The following is a 10,283-nucleotide window of genomic DNA, read 5'->3' as shown; positions in this document are numbered from 1 at the left end:
GCTAGGGCTGACAAAATACCCGCGCCTCGACTCACTGCCCCTGTTTAGTTGAACCCAAAATCCAAAAAGTTGCTATAGTACCTGTCACATCGAATGTTTGCGGTCCATGCATGGAGCATTAAATGTAGACGAAAAGAAAAACTAATTGCACAGTTTGGTGGTAAATTGCGAGACGAACGTTTTAAGCCTAATTAGTCAATGTTTGATACTATTTGCCAAATAAAAACGAAGGTGCTACAGTAGCCCCAAAATCCAAATTTCACGAACTAAACGAGGGCTCATAACCGGGGGGGGTGTTTATTCCCCAAATTCCAGAATTTGGTACTATGCAAAAAGAAGATTTCCCGTCACATCAAATTTGCGGTACATGCATGGAGTACTAAATGTTGACGAAATCAAAAACTAATTGCACAGTTTAATTGTACTTTGCGAGACGATCATTTTGAGCCTAATTAGTCAACGATTAGACAATTATTACAAATAAAAACACAATGCTACTGTAGCTACAGTACGGCGCCAATTCTGCCGACCTAAACACGGGCCCAGCTTAGTTTGAATCGACTCGGCTCATTTAACCTTTTAATGAGTTGAGCTAGAAGTCTAACTCACTATTTTAATGAGTCGGTTTGGGTCAGCTCGGGAGCTGCTTATGAGCTGAGACCTATCAACTCGTGACCACGAATCCAGAAGACGATGATGTTGACCTAGAGGTGTACACCTATTCTATTGGTATGTAATCTTTATTTTCAGCTGTTTCATATTGATTTTGATTTTATAATTGTTATGATACTTAAATGTTGATTTTATGGATTATTTTCAGAGAAAAGATGATGATGCTGACATTGAATCTGTGGATTTTTTAAAGTTTGTGGTGACAAGCAACTAGATAGTATGCTGGAATCGCATGATCATGCAGCCTGTTCATTTGGCTATGACTTGTCGTAAACGATCGTAAATTTGCAGCTGGAACATTATTTTTCTCTCACACAAACCAACCAGCAGTACTTCTTCACGAACCAGCAATGATACGAACCAGTCAACTGAACAGGCTGATGAATGAAACAGCTATATTGCATGGTTGATATTTTTGATAAACCCGATATGTATTAATCATGTATGGTTGCATAATGATAGACGTCACCTTCTAAGATTAATGTAATATAAACATTATAAATATGTGTCCTATTTTTTATAGCTCGCGAGCTAAACGAGCTAGCTCGAGTTTGATAACGAGCTGAGCCAAGCTATCCCTCTAACTCATAATTTGTCTGTTCGACTGGTATTAAAGTCGGTAGAAACAATTTTGTTATGAGAAAAAAATACTATAAATTTTAGCTGATAAGCCAGTTGATAAGTTTAAACGATCAGACTCAATATTAAAGAGTCAAGCCAAACCTAGCTCGAGCCGTACCGATCCGAGACGAGCTCGATATCCAGACCTACGCACGTCGGGGCTGGCCGTCCCCCGTCCGCCCGCGAGTGGGAGGCCACTGTTTCCTCCCGCAACCGTATCGTGAGGGCAGAAGGGCGTGGGGCCATGGTTCCCACCGCGGGGCGCCGAGCGCGCTCCTCCTCTCACGCAGCGCCAGCGCCAGCGCCACCCCCCGCGCCGTGGCTTTATATACGCCTCTTCCCAACCCTACCGCACCATCACCACCACCGCTCTCTCCCTCCTCTCCTCTCCTCCCCCCGCCCGAGCTCACCAACGCCCCTCCTCGCCGCGGATCCCCCGCTACTCCGGTAACCGTCTCTCCCTTCACCCTGTCTGAAGCGTCGCTAGAGTCCCCTGCCTGCCTGCCTCTGCCTGCGCGTGACGCAGGGCCGGGCGCGGTACGGCTCTCCCAGATCCGCCTGGCATTGCTCGCTCGGGTCGTGCCAGGCCGATCCGATCTCACACTTGCGCGCTCCTGCCGCGGATCCGGCCGAATCTCGCGGAAATTGGAGCGCGCGTTTCTTTGAAATGCCGCAGATCTGCTTGCCTGCGCGCGTGATCTGGAGTCGTCGCGGGCCTTTCGTTAACGGAATGGCCCGATCTGTGGTTTGGTGGGGCAATGCCATGTTTTTTGCTCGTTATAATTGCTGATTTTGGGGATCTTTTTCTACTGTCTTATAATGTTAGGAGAAAAGTAGAGACAGACAATAGCTTCAATTGATGCCTTCTAGAGCAGATTCTGTAGAGCAATCATCTATCGGTGTCCAATTCGTATATTTGCCTCCTTAATTTCTGCTTGTTTTAACAAATGTGGCACCGGCCGAGCTTTGCTGTAGGTAGAAAATGGCTGACGCCGAGGATATCCAGCCCCTCGTCTGCGACAATGGAACCGGTATGGTCAAGGTAAGCCGCCGATTTGATCCCTGATGAAACACTTGTTCTTCAGAATGCAAGGTTCCCGGTGACTGCTGGTGCCCTAACAACAGCAACTTCTGGCAGGCTGGGTTCGCTGGCGACGACGCCCCGAGGGCCGTCTTCCCCAGCATCGTGGGGCGCCCGCGCCACACCGGTGTCATGGTCGGGATGGGGCAGAAGGACGCCTACGTCGGTGACGAGGCGCAGTCCAAGAGGGGTATCCTGACCCTCAAGTACCCCATCGAGCACGGTATCGTCAGCAACTGGGACGACATGGAGAAGATCTGGCATCACACCTTCTACAACGAGCTCCGTGTGGCTCCCGAGGAGCACCCCGTCCTCCTCACCGAGGCGCCCCTGAACCCCAAGGCTAATCGTGAGAAGATGACCCAGATCATGTTCGAGACCTTCAACACCCCCGCCATGTACGTCGCCATCCAGGCCGTCCTCTCGCTGTATGCCAGTGGTCGTACCACAGGTGAGCTGATTCGATTCTCTACTGAACCGTAGCCTTTTTGAATTTAGAGATCTTAGCAATTTTCAAATCTGATTTGCTGCAGTAGTCAGTAATCTCTGAAATCTGTTGCCTCTCAGGTATCGTGCTCGACTCGGGAGATGGTGTCAGCCACACTGTCCCCATCTACGAGGGATACGCCCTCCCCCACGCCATCCTTCGTCTCGACCTGGCTGGCCGCGACCTCACCGACTACCTCATGAAGATCCTGACTGAACGCGGCTACTTCCTTCACCACCACTGCTGAGCGGGAAATTGTCAGGGACATGAAGGAGAAGCTCGCCTACATTGCCCTGGACTACGACCAGGAGATGGAGACTGCCAAGACCAGCTCTTCCGTGGAGAAGAGCTACTGAGCTTCCTGATGGACAGGTTATCACCATTGGCGCTGAGCGCTTCCGCTGCCCTGAGGTCCTCTTCCAGCCATCCTTCATTGGGATGGAAGCTGCTGGTATCCACGAGACTACCTACAACTCCATCATGAAGTGCGACGTGGATATTAGGAAGGATCTATATGGCAACATCGTCCTCTCTGGTGGTACCACTATGTTCCCTGGGATTGCTGACAGGATGAGCAAGGAAATCACTGCCTTGGCTCCCAGCAGCATGAAGATCAAGGTGGTTGCTCCTCCAGAAAGGAAGTACAGTGTCTGGATTGGAGGATCCATCTTGGCATCCCTCAGCACCTTCCAGCAGGTAAATGAACGTAGCTGCAAAAGACTGCATTCCAATTTCCTCAATGTTGATCTAGTATGTGCTTACAAATTTGCTTACAACTGCAGATGTGGATTGCCAAGGCTGAGTACGACGAGTCTGGCCCGTCCATTGTCCACAGGAAATGCTTCTAATTCTTTGCGCCCATGAAATGCAAGCCGAGAGGAGCCATTATCACCAGCCTCCTGCCCTGTTTCTTTCTCTTTTTGTTGCTGTTTCTTCATTAGCATGAACAAAGTTTTATGCCGGCCTATCGGCCACCGCTTTCTTCTATTCATCAAGACTGTAATATCTATTGCTACCTATGCTTCTCACTTGTGATTTTGGACACATGTTAGCAATTTTAATGAGATGCCTGATGAGGCTACTAGCATATACATATGGTGTTCAGATTGTCATTGGTTATTGATGTCTTATGAATGAATAATATCAAATTTTGTCATTGTGATCTCTCTATACCTGTATTGTTGTTACATGTGAGAATTGAGACGCTGTAACCTTGCCTCGTTGCAGTGGCATTTTGATTCCAGTCCCCTGTTCCACCAGATTCCCTCCTGTCTTGGGTGAGGTGCTGCTGCATGCATCAGAATAATTCTGTTCAGGCTTTAGCAGTGCATGAAGCACCCTTTGCTGCTTCAAAAGTTGTTCTAAACGTCTCATCAACACATCCTCACAAAATTGCTAGCGGCCCCGCCGTGTTCGGCTGGTCGCTGGCTGGCTCGTATTTTTTTTCCAGCCGGAGCATTCTCATAAAATTTCAGCATGAACAGTACAATCCAGCGTGAACAGTGACCATTTCAGTCCAGCCGATGAGGAATCTTTCCTCTTTTATTTCAAACAAAACGCGACGGAGTCTGGAATCATGTGATGCTTTGGCTGTCGTCGTCTGGTTTTCTACAAGGTACGAATAGTATATTGTGGGCCGATATGCAGTTGGCCAATTGCCACGTCTTTGACAGCCTAGGACGTTGGGTGAGCCTTCATTGCTTTGTGTGTGTGCTCCACATGTCCCTGCCTGATAGTTTTGCTTTGTCTTGTGTTAGCTGGCAATGGCCAAATGGCTTCAAAAGGGCTGCACAACGCGGCCAACCATACACAGAACTAAAGAACCGGCCTGCAAATTTCATCGTATTTAAATAGACAACAACAAAATGATGCCGGTTTCTAACGTTTCTGTGTTTCATTTCAGTTTTTCTACTTGATTTTCCAATCAATGTGTGGCCTAGGCATATGCAGACAATGTTTAGATTTGCCCATAACTTGTAAATTTACCTTTTGGAATAGCTTATCGACAACTCTCAACGTATCCATACATCATCAGCATCACTAGCTGACTTTAACAGTTTCTTGCTAATTGAAGCAACAAATAGGGATGCAGACAGGGTCAACGAATGAAACGGCAAGAAATTGAATTAGTCAGTGAAATCATATCTAGCCATTAAATGTTAGAATTTTAGGCAATTTCAGTAGTAATTTAATCCAGAAAATAGCAATAATCAAAAGGTTTGTGACATCATGTATGTGCTTGTGTGATCTAAGCATGAATAGCATGTAGATGATACTAACCAGCAAGATATTGATCCAAAACTTTACTGGATAGCGAACAACAGAAACATACCCAACGGCAGAGCCGGATGCACTAGTCGACATAGTGCATGTCGATGTAGTTGTCCCGTACGATGCAGTGTAGAAGGAAAGCGGTGTCAATCACCAGAGAGCCTTCGCCTTGCGCCGGGAGGAAGAGGACGTAGCGAGTAGTCGTGCCGTCAGCGACACTCCCCAAAAACGTGAGTGCCGCCTTCCACCCGAGCAGGTGAACTCGTAGATGACAGGCGTTTCGGAGGCCTACTCTCCCAGGACTCGTGCGCGCAAGTACTAGGACGGAGAAACTTTGAGGCAGTGGAAGAGTGGTTGTTGCCGGCGAACCGGAAGATTGACGGAAGGGAGGCACTATTTAGTCACTTGCGGGGTAAGCGAAAGGGCTCAGGAGGAGTTCAAGAGACAGGAGACGAGAGAGCTCTCGCCATCATCGTTCAGCGACGGTAATGGAGGAAACTCCGGTCATCAAATCGCCTAATTAAAAATGGAAGAAACTCCCGTAATTATGCGACTTGATTGGCAAAGAAACTCCCATCATCAAATCGCCACCAATTAAAAACGGAAGAAACTCCCGTAATTATGCGACTTAGATTGGCAAAACACGGCCCCGTACGTCCGCTCGCCACGTGCCTGCCTCGCCCATGGCCCAGCCGCCGGCGGCGGCGGCGGCGGCGAGCGTGCGTGTGGCACACCCGTGTTCTTTTTTCAACTTCTTAATATAGGTGGATAATATCCAACCATATAAATTGAGTTACCATTCAATCAAAATCCCGTATGGTATCAAACCATAATCAACACATTATGTATTACACGCCATAGAGTTTATTCGAATTATTAAATATTATATGGGCTAAGCCTATAATATATCCAACAATAAACACATATATAGTACATGAAGCAGGAATGGACACAACACAGGCAAACAGGGCACTGGAGAGCTATTTTTAACTCGACGATTATATGAAAAAAAAATTGCGCACTGTAGTCTGTAGCACCATGTTCATCACATTCTGCAAGCTAACAATTTGTTGTTTCATGAGAACCACCTCAGAAAAGGCAACCTGAAGAGTTTCCTGTGCAAAGGTGAGGACCTCCCCTGATGTTGATCGTTCCCTGGCATATCTAAGTGCGTCACAATGCAGCTCACTATACCGCAAACATTCGTCCAAAACAAAGCCATTCTTCGCTTCTTTCGTCCACCGTTTCAGTATGTAAAACTCTGGTATGCACGTCAAGAGCTAAGGATAACCTCAGTATATGCTGACATAAGATACCAGAACTCTCAAACTTACAGCAATTGCATTGAACCCTCTTGCCAGTGATGTCATACATAGTTGACAGAGCGTCCTTCATGACTTTATACACAGTAATCTACCCATCATTGTTCAGACTGGAAACATAGTATCATAATGATTCAATGAATTCCTCCTCAAACATGTTAAAGATTGTTACTGTGTATATTTCTGACACCTGTTTCGATATGTTTGAGGGAATTTTTAAAATAGGCATGGTAAAAGATGTGGCTAGATCTTCCAGAGCTTCCTTTTCTGCCCATCCAGTCATCACATGTTCAAACAGTGAAATGAAGACGGGCAAAGTTGTTGTTTTGTTGAAGTATTTCTTGAAGAAGCTTCTCAAGCTTTCAGGTCTTTGATTTGCTGAAAGTTCAGCAGTAAAAACATTTTTGAAGTACACAGGAACCCATCTTTGCCGAACTCTGTATAGAGACTGGAGCCAATTCCAACCTGATTCAAATATTTCAGTTGTTTCAGGCTCATTAATGCACACTCCAAATTCCTTCAAAAGAAGCACTTCCATAATATAAATTAGCCAAATTTTCCTTGCATATGTTTAATATCTGAGAATTACAATACAGATGGTATGTCTGTGGAAATACTTTTGCTACTGCTGATCCAATGGCTTCATCATAACTTATAGTTAATGATGTAGGATGGTGTGCACCCATTGCAGCGATCCAGTTCTGAACTGAAAGAACCAAACGTAGGAGGATTCTGTGAAATCAGTAAGTAATGCACAACTGAACACTACACTTTGCAAGTGATGACACAGTTAACAAAACTAATGGAAAAATGTCCTCATTCTCTACAAAAGATGTCTCAAGCTTAACACCACTCCCCAAATAGTAGTATGATGTTTTAACTTTGTCATCAGCCCAGAAGGCATGTCTCAATCATTTTTGTCAACCTGAATCCTGGAATGCATGAAAATGTAGGATTCTCAGCATTTTTTTCGCGAACATGCCTTGGCACGTGTTTCTCAGCATTCAACCGCTTGAAGTATCCAAATAAGCTTTTGGGTACCGTCCAGCCCAATAGCACAACAGCAAGGTTACTCTCTATTATTTCTTGATTCTGTGGAGATTGATTCTTAAAACTCCTTCCATATTTTCGTAGCCGCACATTAATGGTTGGCGCTATTAAATTTTCTCGAAGAACACTAGTTTTTGCAAGTGCGACAACTTCACTGTTGGACTGAATGTAGTGTACCTTGTCTGGTACCGCAGTCAACTCACGTGTACTCCCTCCGTCCCATATTAGACGATGTTTTAGGATCGCTCACTGTGACACTGAAACCAACGCTGAAACCAAAAGACTAAAATGCCCTTCAAGGAATAGAGATAGAGATGTACCGGGAAAAGAGAAAAGTGTATTAGAAAAAGAGAAAGGTGTATTGAGAAGTGAAATTTGAATGCTATGAGGTCATCCATTTAAACACACAAAACGCCTCATGATACTAGACTCATCACTCTTTGAGCACCGGGACTTGCTAATACGCACAGAGAAACCTATCCGGCTAGCATCAGCTATGTAGATCACCTTTGCAGCTTCCTTTGATTCAAACTCCATGCCAGGTTCAGTATTTTTCAGGTTCTCTTTGTTGGCATTATTATTCATGTCAACAAGTTTGCTGCTGATATCAAATGCCATCTGGTTTTAATGTGATCATCATCAAATCATCTTTGCTTGAGGCACTCTCCATGACAAGAACTCAGTTTCTAAGCACAGAAGGTGTGTTTCCAGAACCACGAGTCATACCCTGGGGGAAAAAAAGACAACTCATTCCATCGACAGAACCACAGATGCAAAAATGTGTAACATAGAAAAAGAATCAGCATAGATAATTAGCTAAATGAAAGAGAAACTGTCCTTTAGATTATACAAACTAGTCCACTTGAAGCCTGATGTCAAATTTTTTTGTTGAAAGGTCAACGGGGGGATTTTCCCCACCTGAACAAATCAAATCAAATGTTTAAATTTACACAATCTTTTTTTTGTGAATAATAATACATTAGTGTCTCAATCAAGGCAACTCCAAGGCTTTTGTTGTCTGCCATCTAGAACTAAACCAACGCGAAAGAGACAGCCATAAAGATCCATTTTTTCTCAAGGTGGATGCAGTCATGCAGACCATGGAGTCAATATTCTATAACATAGAAGAAAGGTATCATATTATGGAGTTGAAACAATGAAAATAGGATGAAATATATTCAATCATTTAAGCCTCTAGTTCATACATCTTGAAGGAATTATGTTTATCGTTTGGTCATCAAATATCTTTTAAATATTCGTCTTGCCCTGAACCAGGGATCAATTCATGAGCTTATTAGCCTGAGGAGAGGGGATATGGCAGAAAAAAAGTCATTTGCACAAATATTAACGAGTAAGCAGACTGGTTTATATTGCAAAAACAGTATATCTATATTTTTCAGTGATTACGTTACAGATCGCAGAGATGTTAATGTTATGAATGACGTATAGGAATATGAAGTAAAGAATCAAGCCACAGAGGAGACACACGATTTAACGTGGAAAACCCCTCCGATGTGAAGGGGAAAAACCACGGGCACCAGCCAGCAACAATCTCACTATCTCAAGAGTTTTGGGTTACACGCCTATGGCGGCTTACAAGAGAATCAAGTCTCCACGAAACCCTAGCAAGGGTGTATATACCGTACCGTACCGCGGGGGGCTCCGCCCCCCGCACCCCCCGAGCACAGGGGCGAGACCTGATGGGCCGGCTTCAGACTCCGCTACGCTCCGGCCCAAGCCTCCGGCGACGGGCCTCCGCTTCGCTCCGTCAGAAACTCGGCCTATATTCTGGAGTGAATTTAGAACAACTCCAACAGTTACACACAAGACAAGATGACCTAATCAGCTGGCAGCTATGCAGGCTGGTGCCGGCTTTACTTCATTGTTTTTTTTTTTGAACGTAAGATACTTCAGTGTCACTGCTTTACATTTCTTAAGTCGAAACACACAGCCAGTGTTTGTTCCACAGACCTTCAAATGGTGACAATGGGATGAACAATATCAGTCAGCGCACAATACACAAGCATATATATTGCTGGAGAGGAGCATAACCTGTGGCCAAAACCTGGCCAAACAAGGTGCAGATCTAGTTGTCAGCAGCTGAATCTGAACAGAAGGGATACAGGTTATGACAGTCCAATCAAACTTTGTGGGGAAGTAAGAGATTCGGAGGCAGAAAAATGGTCAGATGTGTCATGAGCCATTTGTCACAAATTGTGGAATAGACAAATGTTATGAATCAGTCATAAGTTCTAGACTACAATAGTGCTTTACACAAAACAGGCAAAAGCCTCTATACAGTATTGGTGCTACTCAAAGGTCAAACCAAAGCACTCTTCTGCCTCCATTGCTTTTAGAGTAGTATTCTGATCTGAGGCGTTCCATTTCAGAACAGTAGTGGGTGTTACTGATAACAAAGAAAAAAAAGGTTTTTTCACCATGACAAAATCAATAAAAGGATTTGAGAATTGTAGTGCAAAAGAAGTGAACTAATGCATTCTTAATATTTCTGAAAATATAGAAGCAAAAAGAACGGGTACCTCATTTGTCCTTTGCTCAGATGAAAGCAGATTTTAAGATCTCATAGAAACTGAAAAGAAATACAATTACAGACTAGCATCCTAATTTGCAGATCTAGACGGAGAATTTTCTGAATATTTTTGTCCAGTGAATCTCTGTTAAAATGAGCAACTACCACTCAATCGATCTTCGTAATTAGTATCATCAACACACGCCAGTTAACGTGAGAAACAAGGTCAGTGCAGGTCTGTTTAGGAAT

The 10,283-nt window shown here is 44.5% G+C and overlaps 2 pseudogenes; one reads left to right on the top strand and one right to left on the bottom strand.

The window, feature by feature from the left end:
- The first annotated feature begins 1,613 nt into the window (after window positions 1-1,613).
- On the top strand, window positions 1,614-4,017 carry LOC136519679 (actin-1-like; annotated as a pseudogene).
- Window positions 4,018-6,130: 2,113 nt separating this feature from the next.
- On the bottom strand, window positions 6,131-8,122 carry LOC136536204 (protein FAR1-RELATED SEQUENCE 5-like; annotated as a pseudogene).
- Window positions 8,123-10,283: the final 2,161 nt, after the last annotated feature.

The sequence above is a fragment of the Miscanthus floridulus genome, chromosome 2 (genome assembly GCF_019320115.1).
Source record: "Miscanthus floridulus cultivar M001 chromosome 2, ASM1932011v1, whole genome shotgun sequence".
NCBI classification, from domain to species: domain Eukaryota; kingdom Viridiplantae; phylum Streptophyta; class Magnoliopsida; order Poales; family Poaceae; genus Miscanthus; species Miscanthus floridulus.
The sequence above is the reverse complement of the archived record's forward strand: the minus strand, read 5'-3'. Positions and strand labels throughout refer to the sequence as shown.